This window comes from Pan troglodytes, chromosome 2, assembly GCF_028858775.2.
Source record: "Pan troglodytes isolate AG18354 chromosome 2, NHGRI_mPanTro3-v2.0_pri, whole genome shotgun sequence".
In the NCBI taxonomy this organism is placed as follows: Eukaryota; Metazoa; Chordata; class Mammalia; order Primates; family Hominidae; genus Pan; species Pan troglodytes.
Window position 1 is genome coordinate 165,086,018 of NC_086015.1, and position 21,888 is coordinate 165,107,905.

A 21,888-nucleotide genomic window follows, 5' to 3' on the forward strand; every position below is an offset into this window, starting at 1 on the left:
GAAGCAGAAGCCTGTGTAGCCCACATAACCATGAGATGATTAAGCCTATTTTCTTTATAATTACCCAGTATCAGGTATGTCTCTATAACTGTGTGAGAACAGACTAATACAGGACCTAATTAAAGAGCTTCTACACAGCAAAAGAAATTATGAACAGAGCAAACAGACAACCTACAGAATGGGAGAGGATATTGCCAAACTATGCATTTAACAAAGGCCGTAATATCCAGAACCTTTAGGGATCTTAAACAAATCAACAAGCACAAAACAAATAACCCCATTAAAATATGAACAAAGGACACAAATAGACACTTCTCAAAAGAAGATATATAAGTTGCCAGCAAACATATGAAAAATGCTCAGTGTCACTAATCATGGAGAAATGCAAGTCAAAACCACAATGGGATTACCATCTCATACCAGTCAGAATAGCTATTATTAAAAAGTCCAAAAAAACAAAAACAAATGCTGTTGGAATGCTTACACACTGTTGGTGGGAATGTAAATTAGTCGAGCCACCATGGAAAACAGTTTGGAGATTTCTCAAAGAACTTAAAACAGAGCTACCATTTGATCCAGTAATCCCATTCCTCGGTATATATCCAAAAGAAAATAAATTATTCTACCAAAAAGACACATGCACTCACATCTCATCGCAGCACTGTTCACAATAGCAAAGACATGGAATGAACCCACATGCCCATCAGTGGTACACTGGATAAAGAAAATTTGGTACATATATAACATAGTATACTATGCAGCCATAAAAAATGAAATCATGTCTTTTGCAGCACCATTGATAGAGCAGGAGGCCGTAATTCTGAAATGAATGAACACAGGAACAGAAAACCAAATACTGCATCTTCTCACTTATAAGTGGGAGCTAAGCATTGAACACACATGGACATAAATACGGGAACAATAAAAACTGTGGACTACTAGAAGTTGGAGGGATGGGGGATTTTAAAACTACCTATTGGATACTATGCTCGCTACCAGGTTAACAAGATCTATACTCCAAACCTCAGCATTACGCAGTATTTCCATGTAACAAACCTGTGTATATATCCCCAGTATCTAATATAAAAGTTGAAGTAAAAATATAAAAGTATTAAAAGAAAAAAAACAGAACCAACCCCTTGTATTTCAATAGTCATTTCCTCTTGGGTTCCATTAATTTCTTCAACAAAAATTTACTGGTCACAATTACAAGCTTATCAACATTCTAGACGCTGATGATCTGCCTCCTTTCCCATTATTCTATAATGCCTCTACCATTCTCAAATTCCTGTCTTCTTAGAAAGTGCTTTGCTTTCCTGACTTAAAAAAACATCAAACTCTTCTTTGAGGACCTTACAGTTTTTTGTTTTGTTTTGTTTTTTTTACTATAGCCTTGTTTCCTTGCACCCTGATATCCCAGGAAGCAGGAGTGGTGTTAGTGCATTTATTCCTTCATTCATTTGTTCAGCAAACATCTATTCAGCAAATGTTTATTGAACAGACATCTAATGAATGTGTAAGCTTTGACTGGCACTGACTTAGGTTCTTCCTTTTATGTTCTCTTTGCTCCTGTCTCCACTTTTATGCTCTTCTACTTTCAGATATATGCCACTCCGATACAGGTGGCTCCAGTGCCCCTCTTGTTGCTGTTTTCTTCTAATCTCTCAGTAAATCTGCCTTCTTCTTTGGTGGCCTTGACCCTTGACCTGTAGTCTATCCTTTTTAAGGATCTTTAAACATTTAAAGATTTAAGACATCTTTAAGGATAATCTCTGGATCCATATTAGTAAATGTATGTTCTCCTAAGACTATTGAAGAATTTATTATTCATTTATTTCTCCCTACAAATAAATATCACTTGATGTATTTCTTCTACAAAGAGAAAAATGAACTGGGTACAAAATTAACTTTAACTGGTGTTAAATATATTGAATTTTCAAATTTTTCTTGGTATTTAAGAAAGTTGTATCCTAATCATGAGCACTGTATTTGTCTACTTGACAATATATTACCCTAATATTTAAGGGTTTTGTTTTTTAAGAGACTGAAAAAATATGATACTTAAATCTATTCACAGTGTGTATCTGTGACTTTCCCAAGATGATTGAACCAATATTTCAAGTAAAAATATGAATTAGGTTTATGAACATTTAAAGGGACAGTCTTATTATTTTATTAAGACCAATAAAGAAAATAAAACTTGATTAACAACAATATGTAGCCATAAAACTTTCAATTTGTTAGTTACAAAGTTACAATGAATAGTTCATTCAAAAATCTTAATGGTATGTACTATTAAATTGGTCTTCACTATAAGTTATTACTTTGAGGATTCATATTTAGAATAACCTACTTGAAAATTTTAGTGACTATGTTAAAATTTGGTTACATGATATATCATTCAATTAATTAACTCCAGAGAGATAAAGTTTCTTTTATTATAGAAGTAGTCCCTTTTGAAAGCAATGAAATTTAGTTTATAACTAAATTAAATTCATACCATATTTACTTGAAATATAAACTCAGCATACTAATGACAGACATGTTGAAGATACCTGATGTTAACAGGTTTAAATGTGGCATTGCTATCATGTTGATAGATAGTAAATTCTGTCTGTACAATAGCTGATGATATCTGGCAATTCACTTATACTAAAAATTAGGCATATTTCTCTCCAGTAACATGAAAGTGCAAACATCCTTTCTGTGGACAATAGCCTAGAACAATTCGTAATTCATTGGGATTTATAAATCTATAAATATTATTTACAAGGATGACCTAATCATTGGATTTGTATCAAGAAAAGATTTATCAGAGAGGAACATAGAATACTTCTGAGAAATATTATATCAGTTACTTTTGCTTCCTGAGATAAAATGCAATAGCAAACTCGTTAGATCTGAATTTGAGATTTCATGTTAGTAAATTTTGGTTTATTACATTTGTAAAAATATTCTTAGTATTTTAAAGTGATTTCATGTTCTGATTTAATTTGTTTGGCTTTTTATTTTTATTTTATTTATTTGTTTATTTTTGTGAGACAGAGTCTCACTCTGTCGCCCAGACTGGAGTGCAGTGGTGCAATCTCAGCTCACTGCCAGCTCCACCTCCCGGGTTCACACCATTCTCCTGCCTCAGCCTCCTGAGTAGCTGGGACTACAGTCACCGGCCACCATGCCCGGTTGGTTTTTTTTTCTTTTTTCTTTTTTTTTTTGTATTTTTAGTACAGATGGGGTTTCACCATGTTAGCCAGGATGGCGTCGATTTCCTGACCTCATGATCCACCCACCTTGGCCTCCCAAAGTGCTGGGATTACAGGATTGAGCCACTGTGTCTGGACCTATTGGCTTTTTATCTTAAGTTGACTCAGAAAGACAAATTTTTAAGATGAAAAAAAATCTACGTGGTAAACACCTCAATCCCAAAACTCAGATATACAATGTATTTCCCATTATTTATCTTTTCTTTAAGTTGATTTATCAAGCTTTCATTCTTTCAGTAAACTTCACTTGATCATGATATATGTATGTATTGCTAAGTAATGTTTACTAACATCTTATTTGTAATTTTTGCAACTATGTTCATGAGAGAGACTCATCTATAATTATACTTTCTTTGGTCCCTATCAGGTTGTGAAATCAAGACGTGCTTTCTTACAAATGTGTTGAGGAACATTTTCTTTTTCTTTCTTTATTATTAAAAGGATTTATGTTAGATTGGCATTATCTCTTCCTTGAATGTTAGGAAAAACTCATGGGTTAAAACATATGGGGCTAGAGTAACAATTTTGGAAAAGTTTTAAATAATATATTCAATTAGATATTTATATGTTTTAATTTTCTATTTTCTATTTGGTCAGTTTTAGTAAGTTGTATTTTTAAAAGATTTTGTCCATTTCCTCCGAATTTTCAAATTTATTGGTGTAAAATTATTTGTAATATGTTTACTTTCCTTTTAAAGTCTATAGTTCCCTTTTGTCTTCTTTATATTGGTAACTTGTACCTTCATTCTTTTTTTCTTGCTCAATCTTATGACTAATTTCTAAATTTTATTGATCTTTTAAAATAATCATCAACTATTTTTTAACTTTTAAATATTACGTTAATTATCTATTTAATGGGTTACTGGTTTTCCCTTTCTTGTTTTCTTTTTTCTATTCTTAAGGTTTGATTTGTTGTTCCAGTTCTAACTTCTTGCAAAAGAAGCTTAGATTTTTGAAATTTTAGCCTTTCTTCCTTTCTTATATATACAGTTAACTCTATAATGTTTCCCTTCATCACTGCTTTGACTGTGTCTCACAGTTCTTAGTATGTTATATATTCATTATCCTTTGAGTTTTTTTAGTTATTTTGCTGGTATCCAGACTGGAGTGCAGTGGTGGGATTATGGCTCACTGCAACCTTGACCTGGACTAAAGCAATCCACCTGCCTCAGCCTCCTGAGTGGGTGGGATCACAGGTGTGCATCACCATGCTCAGCTAATTTTTTCTTTTTTTTTTTTTCATTTTTGTACAGATGGTTTCTCACTATGTTGCTCAGGCTAGTCTCAAACTCCTGGATTCAAAAAATTCTCGTGTTGGAAATACAGGCATAAGCCACCACACCCAGCTGTGTTAAAAATATTTTTAAAAATTACATCAATTTTTCATCCAAAAATTGTTTCAATTCATTTTTGCTCCTAATTTTTCTTTCTCTACCTGTTTGACAAAGTGTTAATAAAGTGTTTGTAAGACATGTTTTCCTGCTTGAAAAAATGTAGTTTATTATTATCGAAGTCATTATGATTTTCTAGATGAGATGGCAATGAAAATTTTTTTAGCAGGAATCAGTAAATAAGTGGGTATACATTACATAGTATAAACTATGATATTTTTTACTTGTCAGCAAAGTTATACTGACATTGGGAAGGTTTGTTTGTTGGGTTTGTATGTTGTGTTGTTTCAGAAAACACATTCATTAAATGTTATAAGGCAATACTAAAATTTACATAAATATATATTTCCATTGTGAGTATGCATTTATTTTTAAGAATTTTAAGTGTACATATATTGATATAGTTTGGCTGTGTCCCCACTCAAATCTCATCTTGAATTGCAATCCCCATAATCTACATGTGTTATAAGAGAGACCCAATGGGAGGTAATTGAATCATGGGGGCAGTTTTCTCCATGCTTTTCTTGTGATGCTGAGTGAGTTCCCATGAGATCTTATGGTTTTACAAGCATCTGGCATTTCCCCTGCTTGCACTCATTCTCCCTCTTGCCACCCTGTCAAGAGGTGCCTGTCACCATGATTCTGCATTTCCTGAGGCCTCCCCTACCTTGCAGAACTGTGAGTCAATTAAACCTCTTTTCTTTATAAATTGCCCAGTCTTGGATATTTCTTCATAGCAGCAAGAGAATGGACTAATACAGTAAATTGGTACCAGGAGTGTTGAGAATGTGGAATTGACTTTGGAACTGGCTAACACAGAGAGGCTGGAAAAGTTGAGACAGCTCAGAAGAAGATAGGAAGATGTGGGAAAGTTTGGAACTTCCTAGAGACTTGTTGAATGGCTTTAACCAAAATGCTAATAGTGATATGGACAATGAAGTCCAGGCTGAGGTGCTATCCTTTAGCAGAGAGACTGGAAGCATTTTGCTCCTGCTCTAGAGATCTGTGGAACTTTGAACTTGAGAGAGATGATTTAGGGTATCTGGTGAAAGAAATTTCTAAGTACAAAGAAGTCAAGAGTTAGCAGAGCATAAAAGTTTGGAAAATTTGCAGACTAACAATGCAATAAAAAAGAAAAACCTATTTTCTGGGTAGAAATTGAAGTCCACTTCAGAAATTTGCATAAGTAGCAAGGAACAAATGTTAGTCACCAAGACAATGCAAAAAATGTCTCTAGGGCATGTCAGAGACCTTCACAGCAGCCCCTCCCATCACAGGCCTAGAGGCATAGGAGGGAAAAATGGTTTTGTGGGTTGGGCCAGGCCTGAGATATTGGGACTCTGGAACTAGCCAAGAAAAGTAAATATTCTGTTTGTCTTCATGTTCCTAAATCTTCACACTTTACTCCAAAACAATTCACCAAGTATGAACCAAACTTTCACAGCATAATTTCAAGCTAAACAATTGCAATTCTGTACATAATATATTCATGTTTGAAATGAATGCTTTGAACCACAAGAGGGAGATGTTGTCAAATGCTACAATGTGAACCTGCATTTTGAATATTTTATAACAGGGTAAGAGTTTCCACTCTAAGCAGCTATTCAAAAATAAATGTCAGAATTTTGGTAATAAATGCTGTGCATAAGTAAAAGCAAACAAAGAAACAAAACAAAACAAATAAAACCAGGCACTGTACACGACTTGGTGCCCTGCATCCCAGCTGCTCCAGCCACAGCTAAAAGAAGTCAAGGTACAGCTCAGGCCCTTGCTTCAGAGGGTGCAAGCCCTCAGCTTTGATGTCTTATATGTGGAGTTGAGCCTGCAGGTGCTAAGAAGTCAAGAATTGAGATTTGGAAACCTCCACCTAGATTTCAGAGGATGTATAGAAATACCTGGACATCCAGGCAGAAGTTTTCTGCAGGAGCACTGTCCCCATGGAGAACCTCTGCTAGGGCAGTGCAAAAGGGCAATATGGGGTCGGAGCCCCCACACAGAGTCCCCACTGGAACACTGCCTAGTGGAGCTGTGAGAAGAGGGCCACCATCTTCCAGACCCAACAGTGGTAGATCCACTGATGGCTTGCACTGTGTACCTGAAAAAGTTGCAGACACTCAATGCCAGCCTGCAAAAGCAGCTGGGAAGGGGGCTGTACCCTGCAAAGCCAAAGGGGCCAAGCTACCTAAGGCTGTGGGAACCCACCTCTTGCATCAGCACGACCTGGATGTGAGACATGGAGTCAAAGGAGATCATTTTGAAACTTAAAGTTGTGAGGACTGCCCTATTAGATTTTAGACTTGCATGAGGTCTGTAGCCCCTTTGTTTTGGCCAATTTCTCCCATTTGGAATGGGTGTATTTACCCAATGCCTGTATCCTCATTTTATCTAAGTAGTAACTAACTTGCCTTTGATTTAAGCAGAAGGGACTTGTCTTGTCTCAGATGAGACTTTGGACTTGGCCTTTTGGGTTAATGCTGGAATGAGTTAAGACTTTGGAAGACTGTTGGGAAGGCATGATTGTGTTTTGAAATGTGAGAACATGAGATTTGGGAGGGGCTGGGGGCAGAATGATATGATTTGGGTGTGTCCCCACTCAAGTCTCATCTTGAATTATAATCCCCATAATCCCCACATGTTGTGAGAGAGACCCAGTGGGAGGTAATGAATCATGGAGGCAGTTCCCCCATTCTGTTCTTGTGATAGTGCATTAATTCTCATGAGAGCTGGTGGTTTTATAAGCATCTGGCATTTTTCCTGCTGGCACTCAGTCTCTCTCCTGCAGCCCCGTGAAGAGGTGCCTTCCACCATGATTGTAAATTTCCTGAGTTCTTCCCAGCCATGCAGAACTGTGAGTTAATTACACCTTTTTTTCTTTATAAATTACTCAGTCTCAGGTACTTCTTCACAGCAGCGTTAAACTGAACTAATACATGTATATATTGTATTAGTCTTCTAGAACAGCCATAATAAAATACCACAGACTGGGTGCCTTGAACAACAGAACTTTCCTCAGTGTGCACACACTCCTGGTGTCTCTTCCTTTTATAAGAAAACTAATACTATTGGATTAAGGTAAGAATATTAATACTATTGGATTATGACCCCACCCTAATTACTTCATTTAACCATGATTATCTGCTTAAAGGCCCCATCTCCAAATACACGTTGGAGTTAGGGCTTCAATGTATGAATTTTTGGAGGACACAATTCAGTCCATAAAAGATATATAGAAGTGCTTTCTTGTCTATTAGGAACAAGTTTCAAGACTTGGATGCCTAAAACTATGGATAGTACAGGCCCTACATCCCTACATATACTATCCTTTTTCATATATATATATATATATACACACACACACACACCTATGATAAAGTTTAATTTATGATTTAGTACAGTAATAGATTGTTAATAATATCTAATAACAAAATAGAATAATTATAGCAATATTCTGCATAAAAGGTATTTGAAAATGATCTCTTTCTCTCTCTGTCAAAATATCTTGTTGTACTGTACTCATCTATTTTTAGGCTGCAGTTGCCCACCAGTCTAAAGAAAGTAAAACATCAGATAAGTGGGAACTTTTGTCTCATTATATTTTCTAGTGTGAAACACATCACTGTTGTCTTACTATAGTAACATAGCCTATATTAATTAATGCATTCTAGTTGTAATACTTTATTTATCTGTTTTATTTTCTATTTTTAATTTTATTGGTTTGAGAATGAGGTTAATATAAAAGCATAAGAAAAAGTCAAAGGGATTTTGTTTTTACTGTAATCGAAAAAATGTAAAAAAATTTTCTGTTAAACAGAGACATTTATTTAGATTTTCTGTTTTGGCTATCTAGCAGAAGCAATGTACAAAAAATATTTTAAAAACATCTTAAATGCATGTTTCGGGGAGCATAAAGATAAGAAAACTTGAATTTAGAAAAATATTGTGAGAACTGAAAGTACTGTAACCAGCGTCCTGGGAATATCTATTGATCACTGATGGCCTTTTCTGGTTCTTTGTTATTGTAGCCAAAACAAAGACATGAATGTAGCTGAAAAATTAGTTTAAATTGGTCTTAAGTTAGATTTGCTCCCAGATGCCTGGAAAAAACAAATACAAATTTTGCCTAGAAGGAAACAAATAAAGTCCAGACTTTAAAAACTTATCAGAGATTTTAAAAAATAGGATTACAAAAGCAAATTCAAAAATCATAAGGCATAAAAATGAATAATCATATAGAAGCATCAGTAGGAACAGCAAACAGGATAATTTGGACTAAATAAGTGACAGATAACAGAAATAACAGGCAGAAAATATAAAGTGTGTATGTTTGGGATAAAATAAGGTATCAAAAGTAACTAAAAAACAAGAGAATATAAAAATTGACAAGGCAGTGTTAAGAAAACAGTCAAGTAAAACTTTAATATTAAAACATCTTATAAATAATAAAGTTAGAAATTCAGTGGATTGTTAGCATTCAAAATAGCACAGATAAAGAGATTAGTGATGCAAAAGCCAATTTGAAGAAAATGTTTACAAGTAAGCAAAAGACAACCAAAGAAATAAAAATGTTAAATGGTTATACAGATGTAGAGAATGGATTGAGAAGACCTAAGATATATCACCAGTCTCCCAAAAAGAGAGAATGAAGGATGTATAAACTCAAAGGGTGAAAAACATTGTACATTTTCTAGAACTGATTAAAAAACACCAATTAAGAAGTTTAATGAACTTCAGAAGAGCAAAGATAATGTCAAAAAGTGATCAAAGAGTGACTTCTTACCAAGTAACAACAATTAGCCTAATAGCTGATTTCTTAGCAGTAATAATGGATGCCAGAAAACAGTGAAAAAGCATTTCAATGTGCTAAGCCAAAGTAGTTATCAATTTGAAATTTTATACCTAGCAAACTATCTTTCAAGGATGAAAATAAAATAAAGATTAAATAAAATAAATAAAAACTGAGTGTATAATCAATAGACCTCATTAAGGGATTTTTAAAAAATCTGTTCTGGGAAGAAAAATTATAATACAATTGATTCTTGTTACTCACTGTAGTTAGGTTCCATGAAGTTGCCATGAAAACTGAATTAGCAAATACTGAATCATGTCTTCTAGGGAAAATATAAAGTTAGGCCTTGCAAACCTCTGATTATAACAGTTTCACCAGCAAATTAATACGTAATCTTGTTTTATAAATGTTTCTGCCTAAGGATACTTTACTTAACTTTATATATATATATGTTTTTTGGTTTTTTGTTTTTGTTTTTTTTTTTTGACAGTCTTGCTCTGTCGCCCAGGCTGGAGTGCAGTGGCATGATCTTGGCTGACTGCAACCTCCACCTCCCAGGTTCAAGTGATTCTGCTACCTCAGCCTCCCACGTAGCTGGGATTACAGGTGTGCACAGCACACCCGGTTAATGTTTATATTTTTTGTAGAGATAGGGTTTTGTCATATTGGCCAGGCTGGTCTCATACTCCTGGCCTCTGGTAATCTGCCAGCCCTGGCCACCCAAAGTGCTGGTAAAAATATATTATACCTTCATTAACATTAAACTCATAGTCAATACCACTGTAACTCACGCCCAAAGCTTATATAACACACGTATTTTCCTCATAAAGTATATCATAGCCTCCTTGCACTTAGGAACACTAGACTGCACTTTGCCATTTTTCTTGAGGCCATTTAAACAGTGAAATCACCAAATAAAAGTACAAAAATATGAAAAATATAACATTAAATAGACCGTGAAAAGGGCACTTGTTTACAGAATGAGAGCTGAAACAAGAAGGCAGAGTATTACCTTGTTCAGTCGCAGCTGGGAATACATAGCTTATGAGACTCAATTTTTTTGCTGTTCTGAGCATGTGTATATCCATGAATGAGTGTGAAAGTGACACGCATATTGATTTTGGGATAACAAAGTTTAGCACGTAGCAAATTCACAAATATGGAATTTATGAATAGTGAGAACTGACTGTGTAAAGAATACCTGAGAAGCAAAAAGACATAGCAAACGTGGATGAATTTCTAGGCAAAAAGCAAATATTTGTAACATTAATGATAATGTCCAATTTGGAAGAATATAAAATAAGCAAGACAAAACTTACTACTAATCCATAGTACTTACAGGGGAATAACTGCAGTTAAAGCCATGTAATATCCTTGTAAAGGAGAAAAGTAAGCATATTAATTAATCATAGATTTTTTCAGGTTAAATATGCATTTGAATATTTCTATGATAATTAGAGTGTATTACTTTTTTCTGCTAGAAAAAAATAAAAAGAATTCAGAAATAGGTTTGAAATAGAGCAATTTTTAAAAAGCAGTAGAAAAATAGAAAGTGCAAAATAAGATGGTAGAAATGAATTCAAATATATCAGTAATCAAAATAAATTTAAATAAAGTACGCTTTCCAGTTTAAAAACTGTAAAATTTGCCTATATTTTAAAATCTCCAATTAACTTATATTCATAGTGAAACAGTAAGTTTGAAAGTACAGTGATACACAGAAAATAAAAGCAAATATTAATCAGAATAATATTGCTACAGACATACTATATCAGATAAAATTATCACAAAGGCAAAAAGAATTGCTAATGATAGCATGCCTACTATGTATTATATATTAAAGATTAATATTCAAATAAATCAAGAAATATATGAATTTTAAACTTGTATGTAACTAATAATATAGTGTTAAGATACGTAAAGCAAAAATAATATATTTACCATTGTTATGAGTGATATTAGCCCATATTCCTTAGTAGTTAATAGATTACTGAATAAAATGTCAATATGGATCTGGATGATTTCAGCGAACTATTTAAAAAACTACGTCTACTATATGTAAATCGAATCACACAACCAGCATTTGGAAAATAAAGAATTCTTTCAAGTACACATGGATGATACAAAAACATTGGTAATGTTGTAAGTCATAAAACAAATCTGGGCTTCCATAAAATATTTTCCAGTATTCATGCCAAATCAGCCAAGTCATTTTACCACAAAGAAATTAAGTTACTATCAACAATGAAACAAGATACAAAATGCATTTATTGGGATATCAACAAACACACCTTGAAATTATTTATAGGTCAAAAAAGAAATTATAATGGCAAATAGATGTACTTACAATTAAATAATGATGAAATTTCTTTTTTTTTAAATTATACTTTTAAGTTTTAGGGTACATGTGCACAACGTGCAGGATAGTTACATATGTATACATGCACCATGTTCGTGTGCTGCACCCATTAACTTGTCATTTAACATTAGGTATATCTCCTAATGCTATCCCTCCCCCTTCCCCCGACCCTACAACAGGCCCCAGTGTGTGATGTTCCCCTTCCTGTGTCCATGTGTTCTCATTGTTCAATTCCCACCTATGAGTGAGAACATGCGGTGTTTGATTTTTTGTCCTTGCGATAGTTTGCTGAGAATGATGGTTTCCAGCTTCATCCATGTCCCTACAAAGGACATGAACTCATCATTTTTTATGGCTGCATAATATTCCATGGTGTATATGTGCCACATGTTCTTAATCCAGTCTATCATTGTTGGATATTTGGCTTGGTTCCAAGTCTTTGCTATTGTGACTAGTGCCGCAATAAACATACGTGTGTGTGTGTCTTTATAGCAGCATGATTTATAATCCTTTGGGTATATACCCAGTAATGGGATTGATGGGTCAAATGGTATTTCTAGTTCTAGATCCCTGAGGAATCGCCACACTGACTTCCACAATGGTTGAACTAGTTTACAGTCCCACCAACAGTGTAAAAGTGTTCCTATTTCTCCACATCCTCTCCAGCACCTGTTGTTTCCTGACTTTTTAATGATTGCCATTCTAACTGGTGTGAAATGGTATCTCATTGTGGTTTTGATTTGGATTTCTCTGATGGCCAGTGATGATGAGCATTTTTTCATGTGTTTTTTGGCTGCATAAATGTCTTCGTTTGAGAAGTGTCTGTTCCTATCCTTCACCCACTTTTTGATGGGGTTGTTTGTTTTTTTCTTGTAAATTTATTTGAGTTCATTGTAGATTCTGGATATTAGCCCTTTGTCAGATGAGTAGATTGCAAAAATTTTCTCCCATTCTATAGGTTGCCTGTTCACTCTGATGGTAGTTTCTTTTGCTGTGCAGAAGCTCTTTAGTTTAATTAGATCCCATTTGTCAATTTTGTCTTTTGTTGCCATTGTTTTTGGTGTTTTAGACATGAAGTCCTTGCCCATGCCTATGTCCTGAATGGTATTGCCTAGGTTTTCTTCTAGGGTTTTTATGGTTTTAGGTCTAACATTTAAGTCTTTTATCCATCTTGAATTAATTTTTGTATAAGGTGTAAGGAAGGGATCCAGCTTCAGCTTTCTACATATGACTAGCCAGTTTTCCGAGCACCATTTATTAAATAGGGAATCCTTTCCCCATTTCTTGTTTTTGTCAGATTTGTCAAAGATCAGATGGTTGTAGATATGCGGCATTATTTCTGAGGGCTCTGTTCTGTTCCATTGATCTATATCTCTGTTTTGGTACCAGTACCATGCTGTTTTGGTTACTGTAGCCTTGTAGTATAGTTTGAAGTCAGGTAGTGTGATGCCTCCAGCCTTGTTCTTTTGGCTTAGGATTGACTTGGCAATGAGCGCTCTTTTTTGATTCCATATGAACTTTAAAGTAGTTTTTTCCAATTCTGTGAAGAAAGTCATTGGTAGCTTGATGGGGATGGCATTGAATCTATAAATTACCTTGGGCAGTATGGCCATTTTCATGATATTGATTCTTCCTACCCATGAGCATGGAATATTCTTCCATTTCTTTGTATCCTCTTTTATTTCCCTGAGCAGCGGTTTGTAGTTCTCCTTGAAGAGGTCCTTCATGTCCCTTGTAAGTTGGATTCCTAGGTATTTCATTCTCTTTGAAGCAATTGTGAATGGGAGTTCACTCATGATTTGGCTCTCTGTTTGTCTGTTATTCGTGTATAAGAATGCTCGTGATTTTTGCACATTGATTTTGTATCCTGAGACTTTGCTGAAGTTACCTATCATCTTAAGGGGATTTTGGACTGAGATAATGGGGTTTTCTAGATATACAAACATGTCATCTACAAACAGGGACAATTTGACTTCCTCTTTTCCTAATTGAATACCCCTTATTTCCTTGTCCTGCCTGATTGCCCTGGCCAGAACTTCCAACACTATGTTGAATAGGAGTGGTGAGAGAGGGCATACCTGTCTTGTGCCAGTTTTCAAAGGGAATGCTTCCAGTTTTTGCCCATTCAGTATGATATTGGCTGTGGGTTTGTCATAGAAAGCTCTTATTATTTTCAGATATGTCCCATCAATACCTAATTTATTGAGAGTTTTTAGCATGAAGGGCTGTTGAATTTTGTCAAAGGCCATTTCTGCATCTATTGAGATAATCATATGGTTTTTGTCATTAGTTTTGTTTATATGCTGGATTATGTTTATTGATTTGCGTATGTTGAACCAGCCCTGCATCCCAGGGATGAAGCCCACTTGATCATGGTAGATAAGCTTTTTGATGTGCTGCTGGATTCTGTTTGCCAGTATTTCATTGAGGATTTTTGCATCGATGCTCATCAGGGATATTGGTCTAAAATTCTCTTTTTTTGTTGTGTCTCTGCCAAGCTTTGGTATCAGGATGATGCTGGCCTCATAAAATGAGTTAGGGAGGATTCCCTCTTTTTCTATTGATTGGAATAGTTTCATTTCTTTATAAGAAAATTACAGGATACAGCTAGAGCAATATTTAAATCAGGTTTTGGTAAAGGGTCAGGGGTAGATATTCCAAGCTTTGTGAGCTTCATATGGTCTTTGTCACCTATTTTTTTTTTATATTTTTATAAACTTTTAAAAATGTAAAAACCATTCTTAGCTTTGAGGACATAGAACATGGCTGGATTTGGCCTAAAGGCTATAGTTTGCCAATCCCTGATTTAGAAGTTTATACATACAGGTTTAATTTCTATTGCACAAAAGGACAATGACTAAAAATTAATAAGCTCTGCATCCAGCTTAAAAATTAATAAAAGAACAAATCAAATAGACAATGAAATTGTACAGATAAGAGTAAATTAAATTGAAAATACATTTACTACAAAGATTGGTAAATCCAAAAGATGGTTTATTTGAATTAACTAATAAAATTGAATTAGTATATGTCTATTTAATTTTATCAAAGTGACAAAGGAGGAAATGACAGATGAGAATAATCCATTTATGAGATGGAAACATATTCTGATGTGCATTCAATCCTAGATTTATTGTAATTGTGAAATAGAATATAACCTGGGTGTCAGGGAACATAATTATGTGTGAATTATTTGAGAAATAACACTTTACACATGTCCCAGTTGAGGCTATATGCCAACCTGAAGTGGTTCTAATATAGTTTGACATTGTAATCATATTAGAGAAATTATTGTTTTGGCTTAATTAAAAAAATAGAAATCAATAGAAATGCCCTATTAAATTGCCAAAAATCCCTAAAACAAGTTGGGAGTGATTTATAATTAATTTTTTCAATACAAGAAATGATCAGCAGATAGATACTGCTTTTTTTGCTATGTGACAGGGACCATATTAGGCACTTTGTATATAGTGGAAAAAATTCAAATATGGTTATTGATCTCATGGAGCTTATAGCCATTAAATGTCTAAATATAAATTTAAAATCTAGTTACAAAAGTTGAAAAGTATTATGGCAGAAAATGGAAAGTGGTATGAGAAAAGAAAATAAGAGAGAACAGACTTACTGGGAAGTAATTATAGAAGTTTTCTCTGTGGAAGAGATATTTGGGGGGAAATTTCAAATATGAGTAGGAGTTAACCAAGTAAAAGATGAGGATAACAGTAGGCCAGAGATTGTTCCAGGCAGAAGCAGCAGCTATGGGAGACTCCTGATCTGTGGCATCATAGAAGCCAGTGTTTGAATTATCTTGTGAGAGGAGAAGAGAAACACAATGAATGAGGTGTGGTAGTTAAACTGGGGGTAGACCAAACAAATCTTAAAGGCCTTGGCAAAGAGCTTGGATTACCTTTTTAATGAGGTGAGAAGTAGTAGAATGTTTTTAATATTTGAAAAATCACCCTAGATGCATGGGGAGATTGATTTAATAAGGAAGTGCATGGAATTAGGGAGGCAAATAGGAAGTTCTAGTGGTCAGATGTGACGTGATGATGGTGTGGGCCAGGGTTGCAGCAGTGGAGATGATGAGATATAAACAGATTTGAGGTATATGGTAGAAACATAATTAACAGAGTTTTGTGGAATTGTGGTAGGAAGATGAAAAAATTCTTATCTAATGATTTCTGTTTTTCAGAGAAGTATGAGACAAGGTCAGCAGCTGAAAGTGTAAAGGTAGTGGTTGTTTAACCTTGGCTACACATGAGAATCATCCAAGCAGTTTAAAGACACATAAAACTGTGCCTAACCCCTAAGGATTGGTTTAATTGTTCTAGGGTAGGTCCCAGGTATCTTTAAAATTTCCCAAATAGTCTAATTAGGGCTAGGGTACACACCTACTTGTGGCACAAGTGAACTTTGAAGTACATTTAGTATGGGTAATTACAAATGTATAGTGATAAACCTTTTTTCTAGTTTCAAGAATCAGGAACTGAAAAAGCAAATAATTGAGATTATTCAAGGCCTTTGCTAGGCAATTGCGATGGGGAGAGGGAGGGTCAAATGCGGTATTTACAAAAGCATGATTGCGATGATGAGTTATGGAATCTAAGCTAGTTGAGGAAGGAAGACACAAGGATCTGGTAGTCTATAAGAAAGTAGGGGAGGGGGTTACTGGATGAGAGGTTTCAGGTAAGTCATTAAATGACTCAGCAAGGAGGAATTACAAGTGGTGATCGATACCTGCTTGCTCAACTTCAAAGGAATTGGGGATTTGAGAGATAAGAGAAGATTTGGTCTAAGAGGAGCAAAATAGACACCTACTTTTAGGTTTGAAAATAACAGCTGCAATGACTGAAAAGAAATGCCCTCGGGAATATCTGTGTATAAGCTAAAGCAGAAAGTAAAAGGGAACATTTAAGAATAAATGGGATTTTTCAGTATGTTAGTTGTTTTCGTTATCATTATTTTTGTTATGATTTATTTTGTTATCATTATTATTCTGAGGTGCTTCCTAAGAAGAATTCTGTACAGCACCAGTGTATACCTACCACAAATATCTGAAAATTCCCTTATACACTGGGAAATTTAAAAATAGTAGAAAATCCAGAATTCATCATACTTAATAATGGTGTCAGTGTCTACCTGTAAGACTAAGTAGTGGAGAAAATTCTATATCGATTTTTTGGAATAAAATTTGTGCTGTGGGTGTAGGGATTGTAGCAAGACAAGCCACAGACAAAACCCCTCAGACACCGAGTTAAAGAAGGAAGGGCTTTATTCAGCTGAGAGCTTTGGTAAGACTCACGTCTCCAACAACCAAGCTCACCGGCTGGATAAAAATTGAAAAGGATCCAGTCCACCTTCAGAAAGAAAAAATGGCCCTTCCTGTACTAAGGGACAATGTAACCCCTTAGAGCTAGTAATTACCAGTCCCCTTGATCCTTGCTGGAAGAAAGGGGAGCATGTGTGACCTTAGGAATCGACGGGGCTGGACTGAATCCTTGAGTAAATATCTTGGTTTGAGGAGAAGTTTACAAATGCTCTCCTGAACCAGTGTTTCAAACTTTCTATGATGAACTAAATGTGCCAGTACCAGAAATTCCAGGAGAAACAAGGAATTTGTTTTTGCAATTAGCTGAGCATGTAGCCCAGTCTCTCAACATCACTTCTTGCTGTGTATGTGGAGGAACTGTAATGGGAGATCAATGGCCATGGGAAGCCCGAGAATTAGTACCTACAGACCCAGTTCCTGATGAATTCCTGGCTCCATTTAGTAAATTCCCAAAGTTGCAAACCATGGGGACCCACCTGGAGTCCCACCGGGACTGGACAGCCCCCACTGGATTATACTGGATATGTAGGCATAGAGCTTATGCCAAATTACCTGACGAATGGGCAGGTAGTTGTGTTATTGGCACTATTAAACCATCTTTCTTCCTACTGCCCATAAAAGCATGTGAACTCCTGGGCTTCCCTGTCTATGCTTCCCGCAAAAAGAGAAGCATAGCTATAGGAAATTGGAAAGATGATGAATGGCCCCCTGAGAGAATCATACAATATTATGGGCCTGCTACTTGGGCACAAGACGGCTTGTGGGTTTAACAGACCCCAATTTACATGATCAACCGAATCATATGGTTACAAGCTGTCTTAGAAATAATCATTAATAAAACCAGCAGAGCCTTGACTATTCTGGCCCAGCAAGAAACTCAGATGAGAAATGCTATGTATCAAAATGGATTGGCTCTCAACTACTTGCTAGCAGCTGAAGGAGGGGTCTGTGGGAAATTTAACCTTACTGATTGCTGTCTACACATAGATGATCAAGGGCAAACAGTTGAAAGTTGAAGACATAGTTAGAGATATGACAAAACTGGCACAGGTGCCCTTACAAGTGTGGCATGGATTTGATCATGGGGCCATGTTTGGAAAATGGTTCCCAGTGCTAGGAGGATTTGAAACTCTTATCATAGGAGTTATAATAGTAATAGGAACCTGCTTACTGCTCCCTTGTTTGCTACCTGTACTTTTTCAAATGATAAAAAGCTTCATTGCTACCTTAGCTCACCAAAATGCTTCAGCACAGGTGTACTATATGAATCACTATCGATCTGTCTTGCAAGAAGACATGGGTAGTGAGAATGAAAGTGAGAACTCCCACTATTGAGTGAGATTCTCAAAGGGGGGGAATAAGGGAGGAGACCACCCCCATATTGTCTTATGCCCAGTTTCTGCCTCCAAAGAAAGAAGTAACAACTAAAAGGCAGAAATGAAATCCACAAGCAGACAGCCTGACGCCACACCCTGGGCCTGATAGTTAAAGATCGACCCCCGACTTAATAGGTTATGTTATCTATAGACTACAGGCATTATATAGAAAAGCACTGTGAAAATCGCTGTCCTGTTCTGTTCTGTTCTAATTACTGGTGCATGCCACCCCCAGTCACGTACCTCCTGCTTGCTCAATTGATCACGACCCTCTCACACGGACCCCCTTAGAGTTGTAAACCCTTAAAAGGGACAGGAATTGCTCACTCGGGGAGCTCGGTTGTTGGAGACATGAGTCTTGCCGAAACTCCTGGCTGAATAAAGCCCTTCCTTCTTTAACTTGGTGTCTGAGGAGTTTTGTCTGTGGCTTGTCCTGCTACAGGATAACCTCAGCAACCTTAGAGTAACCGGTCATGGAGTTAATGCTGTACAGCATAGTAGTTGAAAGGCATGAGTGCTTCAATCATCTTGCTTGGGTTTAAATCACAGTTCTGCCACTTACAAAGTGTGTTACTTTGGGCAAGTTACTTAACTTTCCGTGCCTCCATTTTTTTCTGTCTGTAAAGAGAGATAGCAATAGTACCTACTTCATGGGGTACTATGCAAAGGTCTTAGAATACTATCTGGCACATAGTAAGCATTCAATATGTGTTAGCTATTCTATGCAGATATACACACGTTGATATGCATTCCAAATCTTAAAATATGTGTTCTTTTAAATTCATATTAGATCACATCAGTCCCCTACTTAAAAACCTTGAGTAATACTTCCTATATTACTCTTGAAAAGAAATCTAACTCCTTTCCGTGATATGCCTCCTTCCTACTTCTGTGGTCTCATCTCTCTACCATTCTCCCCCCTACCATCCCTGAAGGTCAGTGCTCCAATCTCTCCTAGATATTGACATTTGCAAAGGTTTATGCTCCACAGAGCTAACACTCCTCCTTGGGGTTCATTTGTGTTCATAACATCCCTGGTGCATTCAGTTGAGCTTCACTTGCCCTTTTTCTTAATGCTACACATTTGAAAATAAGAAACACTCCTCGGCCCCACATAAAAAAATCACAGCTTGAAGCATGAAGTTCTCAGAAGCAGAATAAAACACTTCAGTATTTAAAAGTTAATCAGCATTTTAATTACTGTGCTTTAAGGTTTTCTTTTAAAAGAGAAAGCAAAGCACATTCATGCTGACAAACCAAGTTTTAGTCTGATGTTACTTGAAATGGCCATTAAAAACCCTTGAAAGGGAACTTAGAAGCAGGCAATGATAAAGTGGTAAGAGGGGAAGAATCCCCTGGGTGGAGAGTTACCCTTATCTGACGGTCTGTGCTTGTGTGTGTGGTTTTGAGGGTTACTTGGTCCCCATAAACACAAGGCGGAGTTTTACAGGATGTCTTAGAAGAGCAATAGCTAGACTGTGTCCAGGACTGTTGTGCCAGAAGAACCTTTTGTTTCTGGCATGCTAGGAAGCTAACTGGCTGCAAAGGAAAAGTGACATGAGCTCACAGAAATGTGGGCTTTGATTAAACCATTATTCTAAATAAAGCTGCCTTTACTCCTCCAAAATCCAAAGTTGAATTGCAGGGTGGGGAGGAACTGAACTATTCCCCCCTTCTCTTGCCACCTTCAAATAACGGCTTATTTAAAATACCTATTTTTTTTTTGTGAAGTTTTGACAGTTCTCAACCCAGCAAGCAGTTTGTTTCTTGTCAGTTCCCCAGCCCTTTTCTGGCAGTCTGAACTATTTCATTGTGAACTCTGTTATGCTAGAAAGTCTTGACTTGAAAATTCTTCAGGGTCATAGAGGCCTAAGTATTTTCAGTGTTAACGACAGAGATTTTGAAATGAAAAATAATCTGTTTTCTTTTCTCAAGCAGTGGAAATATCCCAGGGCTGTTCATTATTTTGTACTTTGTTGATCAATTTTTCATACATAGCCGATTTAGCCGACTTGTTAATCCATTTTCCTTCAGGAAGCTTTTTCATGGCCCTTCATTTCCATACTGTAATGTTGGCTCTGTCATTCCACTTACACTAATATGTTTTGTAACCTTATGAAAACTTTTGACAGGGCTGAGGCATCTTCCAGAAAGCAGAAAAGCATAAATGCAGGCAGGTGCGTTTGCTGGTTTACAAAGGGTTAGTCTGAAATCTCAATTTCTGGACAGTGAGTGGTCTGTGAGCCTCTCACATGACCTAACAATAGCATTAATTTTCCACAGGAAAATAAAATAGTAACATTTTATCTTAACTTTTAATGATTTAAAGACACAGGACTAAGGAAATAGAAGGGAAGATGAATATCAAGAAATACAGTACCAGAAAGAATTCAAAAAATATAAAAGCAACATTAGAAATCACATAGCAAACCAAATCATTTTGTGCATGAGGCTCACCCTGTAAATTAATGGTGGAAATGGGCTCAAGGATTAGGTCTTCTAACTCATTGACTAATGTTCCTGTTTTTTCATTACCAGCTTCTGTTTGTTAAATGCTCCAAAAAACTACCAGCAAGTGTGATTGGTCTATGAAGGAATTAAAACAAATCAAACCAACCAAACAACAAATTTCACTTCCATTGTCATGTTTTAATATCATCTTGTAAATAGGTGTAACATTTGCCACATTTTAATTATTTGTTTATGTATCTGTCTTCCTAATTAGATTGTCCCTGGGGTGGGACTTCTTTTAATCTTTTGGATATTCCCAGTGCTTGAACATTTTCTGAAAGGAAGCCTAGGCTCAATAAATACTTACTGAATGGATACAATTTTATATCTCTATCACAATAGGAAAAAGATAAATCTCCCTCCCTAGTGATGGTAGATATTTCCAAAAGTTTCCCCATAGTTACTATCTTGCATGCTGTGGATCCTGAAGTTATTGCAATGCCTTTCCCTTATGCAGCTCTTTCTGGTGTAAGTAGGATATAACAGAGGAAAAAAAATTCTCTAAAATAACCACTCAAGATCTCAGTATCAAAACCAAAGCAAACAAAAACAAAAACAAAAACCTATAAATTATTAAGTGATTGCACTTTAGGTTTATAGAGCATGTTTCATCTCAGGAACTCCCTGAGCTTTTAGAGAATCAGCTCTTTCTATCTTGACAACACTTTGGAGGTGGATAGGGGGTAGTATTATTTTGCTGATGGAAAAAATAAGGCTCAGTGGGGTTAAATGATTTGCTTGGGGTCACACAGGGCTCGTTCTGTGGGTTTGTTATTTGTTTAGAAGTTGCTTCTGAAAAGCATTGCAGCTGTACTGTAGAGAAGCTATAAAGTAGCCATGGGTTGGAATCTGGTCCCTGAGATTTCCTGTATA